The 14,580-nt window shown below is 41.1% G+C and overlaps 1 protein-coding gene across 6 annotated transcripts in view; it reads right to left on the bottom strand.

Moving 5' to 3' along the window:
• The window catches only part of UBAP2 (ubiquitin associated protein 2), a 107,236-nt gene extending 97,197 nt beyond the window's left edge, over nucleotides 1–10,039 (bottom strand). For 5 of the 6 annotated variants that reach the window (XM_081272160.1, XM_081272162.1, XM_081272163.1 and 2 more), the window contains exon 1: nucleotides 9,933–10,039. The gene's annotated coding sequence lies outside the window, so the exon portion shown is untranslated. The remainder of the gene's footprint in view (nucleotides 1–9,932) is intronic. The other variant, XM_081272165.1, reaches the window with a different exon arrangement.
• Nucleotides 10,040–14,580: the final 4,541 nt, after the last annotated feature.

The following is a 14,580-nucleotide window of genomic DNA, read 5'->3' as shown; positions in this document are numbered from 1 at the left end:
TTTATTGTATTCATTTAATTATATGTGGTGCTGAAAATCGAACCCAGTGCCTCACACATGCTAAGCGCTCTACCACTGAGCCACAGCCTCAGCCCCCAGAGTCCTAAGAGTAATTTTACAGCTTTCTCTCTTTCTCACTAATCTATCAATTGTCACTTCTCAGTGTTGTGTGCCTAATGTCCTCATAGGATGCATCTAAACTGGCAGAGGGCTTAGATATCAATTCATCATGCTGATTGGAACAGAAAGTAAAATCAGAATAAAAAACAAAGGAAAAGGAGTGTTTTTTCTTTTCTTCAAAGCATAGAATTTCAACTCAATCGAAAGTCTTGACTAAACTCCAACACACAAAATAGATAAAAGTGAAAAAAAAATCTAAACAGTAGAGCTGTTGCCTAGCATGTGTGAGGTTTTGGGTTTAATCTCTACTACCACCCAAAAAAAAGAAGAAAAGTGAAGCCAGTCTAGTGAAATCTGGCATAGGAGTTCAAGGACCCCGCCTGTGTATCCCATCCCTCCTTCCTCACACATTACAAAATCCCAGTCTTTTGCACTACAAAGGTGTTAATGTTCCTTTCTATCTATTGCTTACACTGTTTCATTTATCAGCTTGCACCTAGCTGTATTCCCAGATAGTAATATTTCACATAGGCAAAAGAGTACAGTAGTATGATTAAGAGCATAGGTTTAGAAGTCAGATCTGGAGTCCACTAATTTTAAGATTAGGTAACAAAGGACAAGTATCTCAAGGTTTCCCAAGTCTGTAAGCAGCGGCAAACAAGATAATGTACTTCAAATGCTTAGTTAACATAAATGGTAGCAATTACAGGACTAATGAATATGGGCCACTTTTTTCCTGTTCAATCTCTTCATTCCACAATATTAAATTCACTTATTCAAAAAGATATTAATAATTTTACTGCAGAATGGCTTAAATACCATAAAATACATCCTTACATATACAATTAAAGATTTTTTAGTATATATTTACCAAACTGTGCTACTGTCTAGCTATCACCCAAATAAAATCCTCTTTCCTTTCTCTGATAGTTGGACAAACTATCAGAGTATCTAAGTTTGCTTTGCTACATCCAGCTGTGCAAGCTCCATCCCATTACAACAAAGCCTTTTAGTAAAATTTTAAAACGCTCTTCTGTTGTAATAAAATAGTAAATGGCCCATTCTAACAAGGATTTTTTCCTTTCACACCTGGATTGCACTGTACTACACAGAAATAATTTTCTACCATTACCATAACATTTCCAACTATAATGAATTTAGAAGGCATTAAACAAGCTGACGTACCGAAGCTAAGAAATGTTAAAGAGATCATCTGGTCTCCAGCAATTTGAAGGAAACTGTTCCTTCAAATTGATGTTATAGCAGGAAATTTCTAATCAAAATAAAACAAGATCTTGGGCTGGGATTGTGGCTCAGTGGTAGAGCACTTGCCTAGCATGTGTGAGGCACTGGTTCAATACTCAGCACCACATACAAATAAATAAATAAAATTAAAAATTTCATCAACAACTAATAAAAATTTAAAAATAATAAAATAAAAACAAGATCTTGATGGGAGTGATTAATTAAAGCATTAAACTTACTATATAAAATTGACCCAGCCAGGCATGGTGGTTCATACCTGTAATCCCAGCCACTTGGGAAGCTGAGACAGAAGGATTACAAGTTTAAGACCAGCCTTGGCAACTTGGTGACCCCATCCCAAAATAAAAACATACTGGGGATGTAGCTCAGAGAGGTAGAATGATCCTGGGTTCAATCCCCAGTACTGGAAAATAAAATAATTTAAAAAGGCTGAGGATGTAGATAAGTGACAGAATACCCCAAGGACGCAATCCCTACCACTGCAAAAAGAATAATGACAATATAAAAAAGAATTGAAGCCAGGAGCAGTGGCACTTGCCTATAATCCCAATGACTCAGAAGGCCAATATAGGAGGATTACAAGTTCTAGGCCAGCCTCAGCAACTTAGCAAGACCCTATCTTAAAAAAATAAAAAGTGGGCTGGGGTTGTGGCTCAATGGTGGAGTGCTTGCCTGGCACCTGTGTAGCGGAGGGTTCAATTCTCAGCACCACATAAAAATAAATAAATAAAATAAAGGTATTGTGTCCATCTACAACATATATATATATATATATATATATATATATATATATATATATATATAAAACATATGTATAAATATATGTGTACATATATGTTGTATATTTTGTGTATGCTTTTAAACACACACATAATAAAATAAAAAATGCTTGGAATGTAGCTCAGTTGTAGAACACTCCTGGGTTTAATCCCCAGTATCAAAAGAATTTAAGTACACAAATTTTAAAAAGAACGAAAATGTTTACTGTGACTGATGTGACTAACTTTGTCTCTCATTTGTGAGCTGCTACAAATAAATTACTAGTCAAGGCTAAAAACAGATACAATTATGATATGGTAATAAAAGTAACAACATGGACTGGGGATATAGCTCAGTTGGTAGAGTGCTTGCCTCCCGTGGACAAAGTCCTGGATTCAATCTCTAGCACCACAAAAAAGAAAGTAACAACAAGGATACAGCCCAATTCACAGGTAGAATCTATCCTCCCAATGATGAGTTCCTGGCTTCATCCCAAGCAGAAAATAATAGTGTTTTGTTTATTTGTTTTGGTACTGTGGATTGAACCCAGAGCCTGACACATTAGGCAAGTGCTCTACCACTGTTACACACCCAGCTCTTATACTTTCTACAATGACCTTGCTATATTTTTCAAAAAAAAATTTGTAAATATGCAAAGTATGATCACAGGTTTTTGGAGTGGGGGACGGAACGGGGACTACAACTAGGGATTATATGGTTATACCTGAGTAGTAGAGTGCTTGCTTACCATACATGAGGCTCTGGGTTTGATCTCCAGAACAATGGGGGGTGGTGGTGTATACATACATACACATACACATACACATATACACACACACACACACACACACTTTATGTAAAGAAAAAAGGGGCCAAGCATGGTGGCATACACCTGTAATCCCAGCAGCTCAGGAGGCTGAGACAGGAGGATCACAAGTTCAAAGCCAGTCTCAGCAAAAGAAGGGGCTAAGCAAGTCAGTGAGACCCTATCACTAAATAAAGATATGAAATAGAGGTGGGGATATGGCTCAGGTCGAGTGTCCCCAAGTTCAATTCCAAGACTGCCCCCCCTGTCCCTGCCCCCCCAAAAAAAAGAAAAGAAAAAAGGGTAAGGAGCTGTGCATACCTATGATACCAGCTACTTGGAGGCTGAGACTGGAGAACTGCAACTTTGAGGACAACTGGGCAAGACTTAAAAAATCTGAAAAAGGGGCTGGGGATATAGCTCAATTGGTAGAGTGCTTGCCTTGCATGTACTAGGTTCAATCCCTAGCACAACAACAACAATAACAACAAATCTAAAAAGGTCTGGAGATATAGCTCAGTGACAGAGTGTTTGCCTAGCATGCAAAGCTCTGGGTTCAATCCCCAGTACCACAAAAACAAAAAAGAAAAATGGTTGTTTCTAACAATATCTTAAATCACTAGTTTTTATCTTATTTATTTTTTCAAATTTTTGAAAATTGCTTTTATAGGTAACATAGTTCCAACCAGCCTGACCCAAAAACATACTCAAAAATGGAAATTTATTAATTTGTGAAAGGGATCAGGCAAGCTCAGTCTAGAAGGCTGTGCTGGAAATCAAACCCTAGGGCCTCTCAAATGCTAGGTAAGCACTCTATCTACCCCTGAGTATACCCTGGAAAACAATTAAAAGTTTGGCTTGTCAATCAGTCCTAAATCAAAACATTTTCTTCTAAATCCTTTTTCAAGTAAACTTATGGTTTAGGGAGTTTTGTTGTTGCTGTTTTTTTGTTATTGTTGTTTTGGTGCTGGGAATGAACCCAGTACATCATGTATGCTAAGCACATACTCTACCACTGAACTATGCCTCCAGCCCCTGAACTTGAACTTTTAATTAAGTACTCACTTATAGTTGCACACCTGTAAACCTGAAGACTCAGGAGGATCAAAAATTTGAGGCCAGCTTAAGAAAATCAGTTAGACTTTGTCTCTCAAAAAGATATTTAAGGGCTGGGGATGTGGCTCAAGCGGTAGCACGCTCGCCTGGCATGCGTGCGACCCGGGTTCAATCCTCAGCACCACATATCAACAAAGATGTTGTGTCCGCCGAGAACTAAAAAATAAATATTAAAAAATTCTCTCTCTCTCTCTCTCTCTCTCTCTCCTCTCTCCTCTCTCACTCTCTCTTAAAAAAAAAAAAAAAAAAAAAAGAGTGTGAGGATTAAAAAAAAAAAAAAAAGATATTTAAAAGGGCTCAGTGGTAGAGCATCCTGGGTTCAATCCCCAGTGCCACAAAATAAATGAATGAATAAATAACCACTTATTTTCTTGTTTAATGATTTGTCAATGCCAAATCTTACCAAATCCAGCCTTCAAAGAACACACAGTCCAACCAGGTAGTCACATATAATACAAGCATCACTGAACACCTTGCTCAAGTCTATGAGGTTGCAAAGATTGTAAGTTATAACATGCTGGGAAGCGGCATGTTGTAGTGTTAAATACAGTCCAAAGACCCATCTCTAAAGAAACTGGGCCCATGATCTCCTCAACTGAGGCTCAGTGAGTATTCAGAAAATTTTTGTATAGAAGCTGAAGAGAAGAGACAAAAAGAGAAAGACAAGAATAAAGGAAAGAGCTGGGAGTAGTGGTACACATTTGTAATCCAGTGGCTCAGGTAGCTAAGGCAGGAGGATCACAAGTTCAAAGTCAGCCTTAGCAAATTTAGCAAGGCCATAACCAACTTATCATCCTACCTCAAAATAAAAAATGAGAACATGAGGGGCCGGGTTTGTGGCTCAGTGGTAGAGAGCTTGCCTAGCATATGTGAGGCACTGGGTTCGATCCCCAGCACCATATAAAAACAAATAGAGCCAGGGCTGTGGCTCAGTAGTACAACACTTGCCTAACATGTGTGAGGCACTGGGTTCGATCCCCAGAACCATGTAAAAATAAAAAAATAAAGGTATTAAGTCCATCTACAACTAAAAAATAAAAAAATTAAAATTAAAAAAATAAATAAAATAGAGGTATTATATCCATCTACCTATAACAGCTACAACTGATTTGATGAGACGGAGACATGTTAAAAAAAAAAAAAATGTAGGGCTGGGATTGCGGCTTAGAGGCAGAGCACTCGCCTAGCATGCATGAAGCACTGGGTTTGATCCTCAGCACCACATAAAAATATTGTGTCTACCTGTAACAAAAAATAAATTTTAGGGGCTGGGGATGTGGCTCAAGCGGTAGCGCGCTCGCCTCGCATGCGTGCGGCCCGGGTTCGATCCTCAGCACCACATACCAACAAAGATGTTGTGTTCGCCGAGAACTAAAAAATAAATATTAAAATTTCTCTCTCTCTCTCTCTCTCTCTCTCTCCTCTCTCACTCTCTTTAAAAAAAAAATAAAATAAATAAATAAATAAATAAATAAATAAATTTTAAAAAATTGTAAAAGTACTAGGTATTATTAGATTGTATACACACAATATAACTAAATGAGAAGGTCCTTATGTGACATTTTACTTAGGGACAAATTAATAACTCTAGCAAGAAACAAAAGTTACAGCAAGCTGGAGGCACAATGGCAGACATCTGTAATCACAACTATTTGGGAGGCTGGGGCAAAAGGATCACAAGTAGGAAATCAGCCTCTGCAAGACCATCTCTAAACAAGTAAAGGACTTCGGATGTACCTCTGTGATTAAGCACCCTCGGTTCAAACCCCAGTATCAACAAGGAAAAAAGGGGCTGGGGGTGTGGCTCAAGCGGTAGCACACTCGCCTGGCATGCGTGCGGCCCGGGTTCAATCCTCAGCACCACATACAAACAAAGATGTTGTGTCCGCTGAGAACTAAAAAATAAATATTAAAAAAAACAAGGTAAAAAATATACATCAAAATGTCTAAATCCAAATGATTCCCTTCTCCACAAATAATCTTTAAAAGCTTCTCACTGAGGGCTGGGGTTGTGGCTCACAGGTAGAGTGCTCACCTAGCATGCACAGGTGAGGCACTGGGTTCGATCCTCAGCACCACATAAAATATTAATATTGTGTCCACCTGTAATTAAAAATATTAAAAAAAAAAAAAAGACTTCTCATTAAGACAGGCATGGTGCATGCCTATAATCTCAGAGGCTCCAGAGGCTGAAGCAGGATGACTGCAAACTCAAAGGCAGCCTCAGCAACTTGGCAAAGCCCTAATCAATTTAGCAAGACCCTGACCCAAAATAAAAAATAAAAAGGTCTGGAAGGGCTGGGACTATAACTCAGTTGGTAGAGTGCTTGCCTCACATGCACAAGGCCCTGGGTTCAATCCCCAGCACCCCAAGGGTGGGGGGGTAGTATGGGGATGTGTTTTTAGTGGTTAAGCGCCCCTAGATTCAATCCCTGGTACTAAAAAAAGTTTCTCATTGAGCTGGGCATGGTGGCACACACCTAAACAGTAGGTTGAGGCAGGATGATCACAAGTTGCAGGCCAGCCTCAGCAACTTAGTGGGACTTTCAGCAACCTATGGAGAACACCCTGTCTCAAAATAAAAATAAAAGGGCTAGGGATGTAGCTCAGTGGTAGAGCACCCCTGGATTCAATCCCTAGTACTTCACAATCTCATATGCAAACACACACACAGAAAACATGATTCTCACTGAAATTTTTCTAAGTTTTAGACCCAGGTGGTGATGGCAATCCCAGCAACTCAGGAGGGTGAGACAAGAGGATCACAAGTTCAAGGCCAGCCTCAGCAATTTAGCAAGGCCCTAAGCAACTTAGTGAGATCTCATCTCAAAATGAGGGGAAAAAAAAAAAAGGAGGGCAGGGGGAGTAAGGACCCATTTCAGTGGAAAAGCACCACTGGTTCAATACCCATATCAAAAAGAGAAAAAAGTAGACACTTAAATTGTGTTAAAATTATTTCAAAATCTACCACATGCTTATATGGTGATACTCCCTACAGATCCTTTCTCTCTTTGCCTTCCTTTAGGTTCATCTCCACTGAGTTTTACAAACACCAACAAAAACAGCTGCTAAGATGTATTAGGGATTACTACCTCACCATCAACACCTTGGGTACCATAACACTTAGCTTTTAAGGACATTCCATTTACTCAAATTAACAACTAAGAGTAAACTGATATTTGCTGACATATGGGTTACCTTGCAAGAAGAAAAAAACAAAATAACATCAATTTGTTAAAGTATAGAGGAAATTCTCTATTTGTGAATTCACGAAGACTCCTACTTTGGAACAGGGATTATCCCTTTATAATACATTCCCCATCCCGTGGAAAAACTGTCTTAGAATAAAGGAAATCTTAACTCATCATTTTAAAAAGGATTTCAATATTTAAAGGATAACATGCTTAAAAGTAAAGTCAAGGGCTAAGATTGTGGCTCAGCGGTAGAGCCCTTGTCTAGCATGTGCAAAGCCCTGGGTTCAACCCTCTGGACCACATAAAAATAAATAAGTAAAGGTATTGTGGGGCTGGGGTTGTGGCTCAGTGGCAGAGCACTTGCCTGCACATGTGAGGTACTGGGTTCCATCCTCGGCACCAAATAAAAATAAACAAAATAAAGATATTGTGTCCATATATAACTATAACTATAACTATAACTATATATATATATATATATATATATATATATATATATATAGGCATTGTGTCCAACTAAAACTAAAAAGTAAATATTAAAAAAAAAAAGGTAAAGTCACTTCATACAGTTTAGCCCTTCAATATAGGATTATACTACCTACATGTATGTCATACTTTAGGGGGTAGAGATAATGCCCAGTTTCTATTTAAAAAAAAAAAAAAGCATATTGAAATAAATCCATTCTGGTTCATGTTCTCCTACCATTTATTCCTGAATTACTAAAAAGTCACTCTGATTTATAACAAGACACTCCTGGTGAGCAATGCACAAGCTTCACCATTTCCCAGGAAGGGGAAGTAGAGGTGTTATTGCTCTAGTTCTAAAGGAAGCTACATGTGACTACTGCTAGTCCAGCCCACACTTAAGCCAGAGGAAACAAGAGTGGCAGGAAACAGGCAGAAGAAGCAATTACAATACTTTCTCATGGCCTCATTTTCTCCCATGCCACCACCTCCAGCCATAGTTAAGTCACAAAGAAAATCTGTCCGAAAATATTCCTTAATTATTGAGAGTCAGAGCAGCAAGGAAGCAACTGGAAGAAATCAAAAGTATGGGAAACAAGTAGGACAGAGATCAGGAGAAAATCTCTCGCCATACATGTGAACTAGCCATAAGTAAAGAAATCAGGCAGAGCACACTGCTAGCAGGCAGAAAAGTGGTATAGGAAGCTAATCACCATTGCCTAGGGTAAGAGAAGGCTTCACAGCACAGGAAGAATAGTCTTAGCAAACTGGGGTCCTACGGGCAGGTAAAAGATGATCAATCATCTCTAGAGAGTGGAATCTATTCCTGAGATAATGGGGGCCATACCAATGTACCCACCTGATGTCTGAGCTAGAGAAGAGCTTAGATATGAATGGCATTTACTTTCCTTCCACCTTTATTTGTGGAATCAAAGTAAAAAGCATGTACAATTAACAGAAAAAATAAATACAATAACTAGCTGGGCACAGTGACTCACGCCTGTAATACCAGTGGTACCAGAGGCTGAGGCAAGAGGACCACAAGTTCAAAACCAGCCTCAGCAACTCAACCAGACTTTGTCTCAAAATTAAAAAAAAAAAAAGAGAGAGAGAGAGAGAGAGAGAGAGAGAGAGAGAGAGAGAGAGAGAGAAAGAAAAGAAATACACTAACTAGTGGCATACCTCTTGGTGAAAAAAAGTCTTACCATGGTGAAAGAGAAAATAAAAGAACTGAATTCCACTAAAAATGTTAATCATATGCCCTTCAAATAAAAGATGATCTTTGGATGCCTTACTGAAGAGCTTAAAAAGCTCTCAATTGTTAGACTACACAGGTGCTGGAAAAAGACTGCCTCAATACTGGCAGACTACGATTGGTTTTAAGAGGTGGTAGCAAACTAAAGGATTATGTCAAACAGGAAATAATAGGAACGATGATAGGATATACCCCTAAAGAAAACAAGGCCAGAGTAGTGACAGTGGAGATGTCTGGGCAACTAATTAGATTGAAAACTCAAGTGAAATGGTGGGAAAGTGATTCACCGGTAAAGAAAACTTAGTCGTTAACGCACCAATGAAAGCATTTTGAATATATAACAGCACTTCACAAATTTAAGAATCGCTCTAAACCTACATTAAAGAAAGAACTGTGACACAACCAAACTACACGAACCAGGAACGAGAAGGGAAACTCGGTCCCATCTGAGAAAGGAGCCTTCCAGAAGAAAAAGTATTAGAATAACTACGCCAAAGAAAGGTAGAGAGTGCTGAAGTTGGGCTTGAAGAAGGCCAGTCCCAGGACAAACTCCGGGCGTGAAAACGGAAAGTTGGTCAGGATGCGGGGCGACAGCGTGGCGGGAGAGCTGCAGCCCACAGGAGCCCAAGGTGGGAGAAAAAAACCACACCCTCCAGGACGGAGATCCACGGGGGAAGGGTAAGCGCCCCTTGGAGCTAGGTGGGGCCGGGCCAAATAGAATTAGGGAAGACTGAAGAGAGAATCGGGTTACCCGGGAGCGAGAGTTAGAAAGGTGCCCGGGCCTGGACATACTAAGGAAGCGTGAAGCCAGCGAAAGAAACTCGGCCCGGTCCTCACAGACCGGCGTTAGGGCAGCCCAAAGATGGTTGGGTGCTCAGAAGACCTAACCCCAAGTCCAGAAAGCACGCACGGGAGCACGCAGGGACCAGGGAGGGGAGAGGGTGGCAATTACCGCTGCTGCTCTCGCTGGACTGAGAACCCGTCGCCGCCGCCGCCGCCGCTCGTTACCTGCCAATGTGCCTCTTACAAAGCGGCGGCGGCGGCAGGGGCGGCCCTGCCCGTCACGTGGCCTTTACGTCACGGGCCAGGGCGGAGCAAGGACACGTCGCTCGCGCGCGGCTTCCCAGCCCGCCCCGACAGCAAACGGCCTCCTCTAACTACCAATCTTGCCCTGACAGGGCAAAGCTAATATCTCAGAGCGGGTGATGACTAGAATGAGGAGCAATTAAAGGGGACTGTATGGAATTTCTCGTAATTGGAGTTCTCAGGGTAGTACTGCCCACTGCCATGCAGGTTGCCCACAACTGCAGCTCGTTGTCGCGCTGTGATGACCTCATGAGGCACCATGTGTTGCACCCCTGCTGCGGGCTTCCTCTAATCATGTGATGTGGTCCAACCATTCAAGGCAAGCTTGGCCTCCAGATGTCGCAGAAATCGACTACTAACTCCAGCGTGCCGCACAGTAAAGGCACCCACTGCAGCAGCATTTCCCGTGCGTGCTCACAGATGCACGGCCACTGAGTCTAGCACAGAGGGAAGGCCGAGACCGAAAGCGCACAGGGCTGACTTCCGAAACAAATACCACTGCGTGCCACCTTCCAAGTGACCCAGCGTGGTCCCTTCTGGGAGGAATAGTTCTGCCCCGGGAAGAAGGGGGCGGGTTCTGCTACCAAGTTGCGGGTCTCGCGCCCCGCCCTGCTCTCTGCGCGGGAAAACACCAACGGCTGGCTGCGAAACCCGAGACCCAAAAAGTCTACAAGTTAGAAGGGGCTCGTGACTTCAATCTAACTAAATGTGGGGCAGGTTCTGCATTCCCAAATCCCGACTGCATGAAAAGACTAACATTTATTGAACTCCTGCTCCACATCATCCCTGTATACAGTCATATTGTATCATGTTATATCATGTAATCAACCCCTCGAGGCTAGAATCGTTCTCATTTTGAGGACATGGAAAGAGGTGTACAGAGTTACTTCCTGGCATGAAATAGCCAAATCAGTTTTCTGATGCGCAAAGTGGAATGAGCCACATCTCAGTTATACTGTACCTGTTGTTAACTCCAGGAACTAAGATGAAATGAGATAATGGTCTGTAATTATAGCACAGAGTTAGAGTTTATTTTATCATTTACTGGCCTATTTGATCCTCAAAGATACTATCCAGGGACTGAGGGTGTAGCTCAGCCATAGAACGTGTGTACTTAGTGTGGCCAGGCCCAGGGTTCAATCCTGAGCAAAAACAAAAGTGTGTATATTATCCTAGGCTAGTTTACAAGGACTTGGAATTCCAGGAGGCCTATCTCAGAGTTTTCTACCCTGGTAAAATCACTGAGTTGTGAAATTCAGATTATGTAAAGTACCTGAGTACCACATAGGAAACCCTCAACAATTGAATTATTTTCACACAGTTTATGCCCAATAGGTGTTTGCTTGTTTCCTTTTTGTACTGGGGATCAAACCCAAGGACACTTTACCATTGAGCTACATCCCCAGAACTTTTATTTATTAGTTTTTTTTTGTTTGTTTGTTTTGTTTTGTTTTGTTTGAGACAATGTTACCCAAATTACTTAGGGTCCTACTAAATTGCTGAGCCTAGCCTTGAACTTGATGATCCTACTACATGGATCTACAGAGGCAGTGGGATTACAGTCCTGCATGCAGCATCACAGCTGGCTTCAACAGATTTAAGAAAGAAAGGATTTAAACTGAGTTTTGTTCAGGGCACTATGCTAATTTCTACCTGGCTAGTAATTAATAGACTAGTTCTGTGTTAAATTATTTGATGAAAACAATAGAAACCTTAAACAGTCCCACCCAGTGTCATAATGGGCAAAAGGTGCAATTTATGCTGTTGACGGGGAGAAATAAAAAATGTCCACACGCTTCAATGCTTTATTGCACTGCAATAGATTTAATCAATTCACAGCAAAACAATTCTAGATTAATTCTAAGCACTGCAGACACACTTAATCATGACAGGCTCATGACAGACATTCCCTCTGCATGCTAGGCTCAAGTGTCAGCTCATAAATCTCAAGACTTAGGCTCTAAGTCCAGCAGATGCACACTCACTCAGACCATGGTGATCAGATCAGGAACCAAGGCAGGCTTCTCCTGGGGTGAAGCTGACGGCTGGCTGAGGAGGGTTATAGGGAGAAGTCCTTTTCTCACCAAAATCAAGAGGCTGCTGTGAGTTCGAAAGCAGTGAGAACAACACAGAGGATCAGATGAGAAGAGTTGCGATATCAGTCCAGGACCTCATCAGACTCTCAGGCTCATGTGCATCAGTGTTGGCTGGCTGAATGTCTGTTCAATTGCCCCATCATTATAATAAATTTTGAGGCTTCTGACCACCCTTTCAATCTCTATTAGCTACTACTCAATTTCTCAGTGACATCATTCGTCCTCAGGTTAAAGCATCTGGTCTGATGGTCCCACCCTCATTTTCTTGCCTTTTCCCCTTATTGGGGTGAGGACAACAAGCCTGAGACTTCATTCTCAGATTAGGGAGAAGTGACTTGTTTGTACCTGAGGGCTATACTAGAGGACTCTGTAGGCATGCCTTGGTGAGACTGCAGGTTTCAAACTGGAGTTTAAAATGGAGTTGTTTAGGCTAAGGCCTAAGGCCATCCTTACACCCAGTTCAAGGGAAGCCTTTGTTATTAATCTAAATTGATCAAAGGCTATGCCTTTGGTTGGGTTTGTTATTGTTGTTGTTGTAAGTTTTTTAGTGCTGGGAATTGAACTTAACAGCACCCTCCACTGAGCCACAGCCCCAACCCCTTTTGTGTTTACTTTGAAACAGGTAAACTGCTAAATTGCTTGAGGGGCACAGTGATGCAAGCCTGAAATCCTAGTGATCTGCAAGGCTGAGTCTGAAAGATAGCAAATTCGAAATCAGCCTCAGCAATTTAGTGAAGATTTAAACAATTTAGCAAGATCCTGTCTCTAAATAAAAGACAAAATGGGGGGGGGGGATGCAAGCCTGTAGTCTCAGCAGCTGGGGGCAGGGTTGAGGGGTGGGGAGCTGAGACTGGAAGATCTCAAGTTCAAAGCCAGCCTCAGCAAAAGCAAGGTGCTAAGCAACTCAGTGAGATCCTATCTCTAATAAAACACAAAAATAGGCTGGGTATATGGCTCAGAGGTTGAGCGTCCCTGAGTTCAATCCCTGGTACAAAAAAGAAAAGGGAAGGGAAGGGGAGGGGAGGGGAGTGGAGAAGAAAAGAGTTTAAATAAAATGAAAAAGGCTAGGTATGTGGCTCAGTGGTTAAGCAACCTGTGTTCAATTCCCAGCAACCCCCTCAAAAAAAATTGCTGAAAGAATTTATATAAATTTGATTTAAATGGCTATCTGAGTACTGAGAAAGAGGTTTCTGATTGAGGGTGCTAATCAAAAAGGATTATTGCCTACTGTTTTAGTTTTTTGTTTCTTTGTTTACATGGAGTGGGTACTTTGTGGGCCGGGTTTGTGGCTCAGTTTTGGAGCGCTTGCCTAGCACATGTGAGGCCCTGGGTTTGATCCTCAGCACCACATATAAATAATAAAATAAAGGTATTGTGTCAACTACAACTAAAAAATATTTATATATTAAAAAAAGATCAACTTTGTTTTTTGGATATCAGAGATTGAACTCAAGGTCACTCAACCACTGAGCCACATCTCCAGTCCTATTTTGTATTTTATTTAGTCTCCTGACTCAGACTCCCAAGCTGCTGGGATTGCGAGTATGTGCCGCAAAGCCCTGCTAAATACAAATTTAAGTTTTGTTTCCTACAGAAACTCTGAAGGATGTATTACCATTATCTTCATCACCAATTAAAGTGAGGTAATTCAAAATCATACAGCTACCAATTGACAGTGGCAGTGTAACAGAATTCCCTTGATGCTTTCACTATATTCCTTTGGCTTTGAAACTTACATTTTTTTTTTTCTTGTTTCCAACCTTCTCCTTCCTGATCTTCTCTGCTCTGATCTTCTTTTCCCTAACCTTCTCCTCCTTGATCTTCTCCTTTCTGATCTCTCCTCCCTAATCTCATTTTCTCTGAATCACCTCTTTTAAAACCCCCTGTTCCATGAGGTGGCAGAATCACAACCTTTGAGACCGGAATCCCTTGTGTTACTCCTTTGCTAACAAAGGACTAAACCCTTTTCCTTTTTCTCAAAACTGTGTCCTTGTTATTGGATTGGCATCAAGGACAAGGACCAAGCTTTCAGCAACAGCAGAATTCAAACACAAGTCTGCTCAACTCCGGATACATAGTGATTTATTTTCCTCTAATACCTAGTATAATTTTGCCTGTCTCTCCCCACTGGACTTTAAGCTTTTGGTTTGTTTTGTTTTGTAGTGGGTATTTAATCCAGGGGTACTTTACCACCAAATTATATCCCCAGCCTTTTTTATTTCTTATTTTGAAACAGAGTCTCACTAAATTGCTAAGGGCCTTGCTAAATTGCTGAGACTGGCCTCGAACTTGCAACCCTCCTGTCCCAGCCTTCCAAATTGCTGGGATGATAGGTGTGGGCCACCATGCCTATACACCACCTTTAAGCTTCTTTTCATGTTTGTATTTCAGGATCTAGCTTAAAGTAAGTATAATCAA

Source organism: Spermophilus citellus (assembly GCF_964194105.1).
Source record: "Spermophilus citellus genome assembly, chromosome: 2".
NCBI classification, from domain to species: Eukaryota; Metazoa; Chordata; class Mammalia; order Rodentia; family Sciuridae; genus Spermophilus; species Spermophilus citellus.
This window is presented reverse-complemented; position numbering and strand designations above follow the sequence as displayed.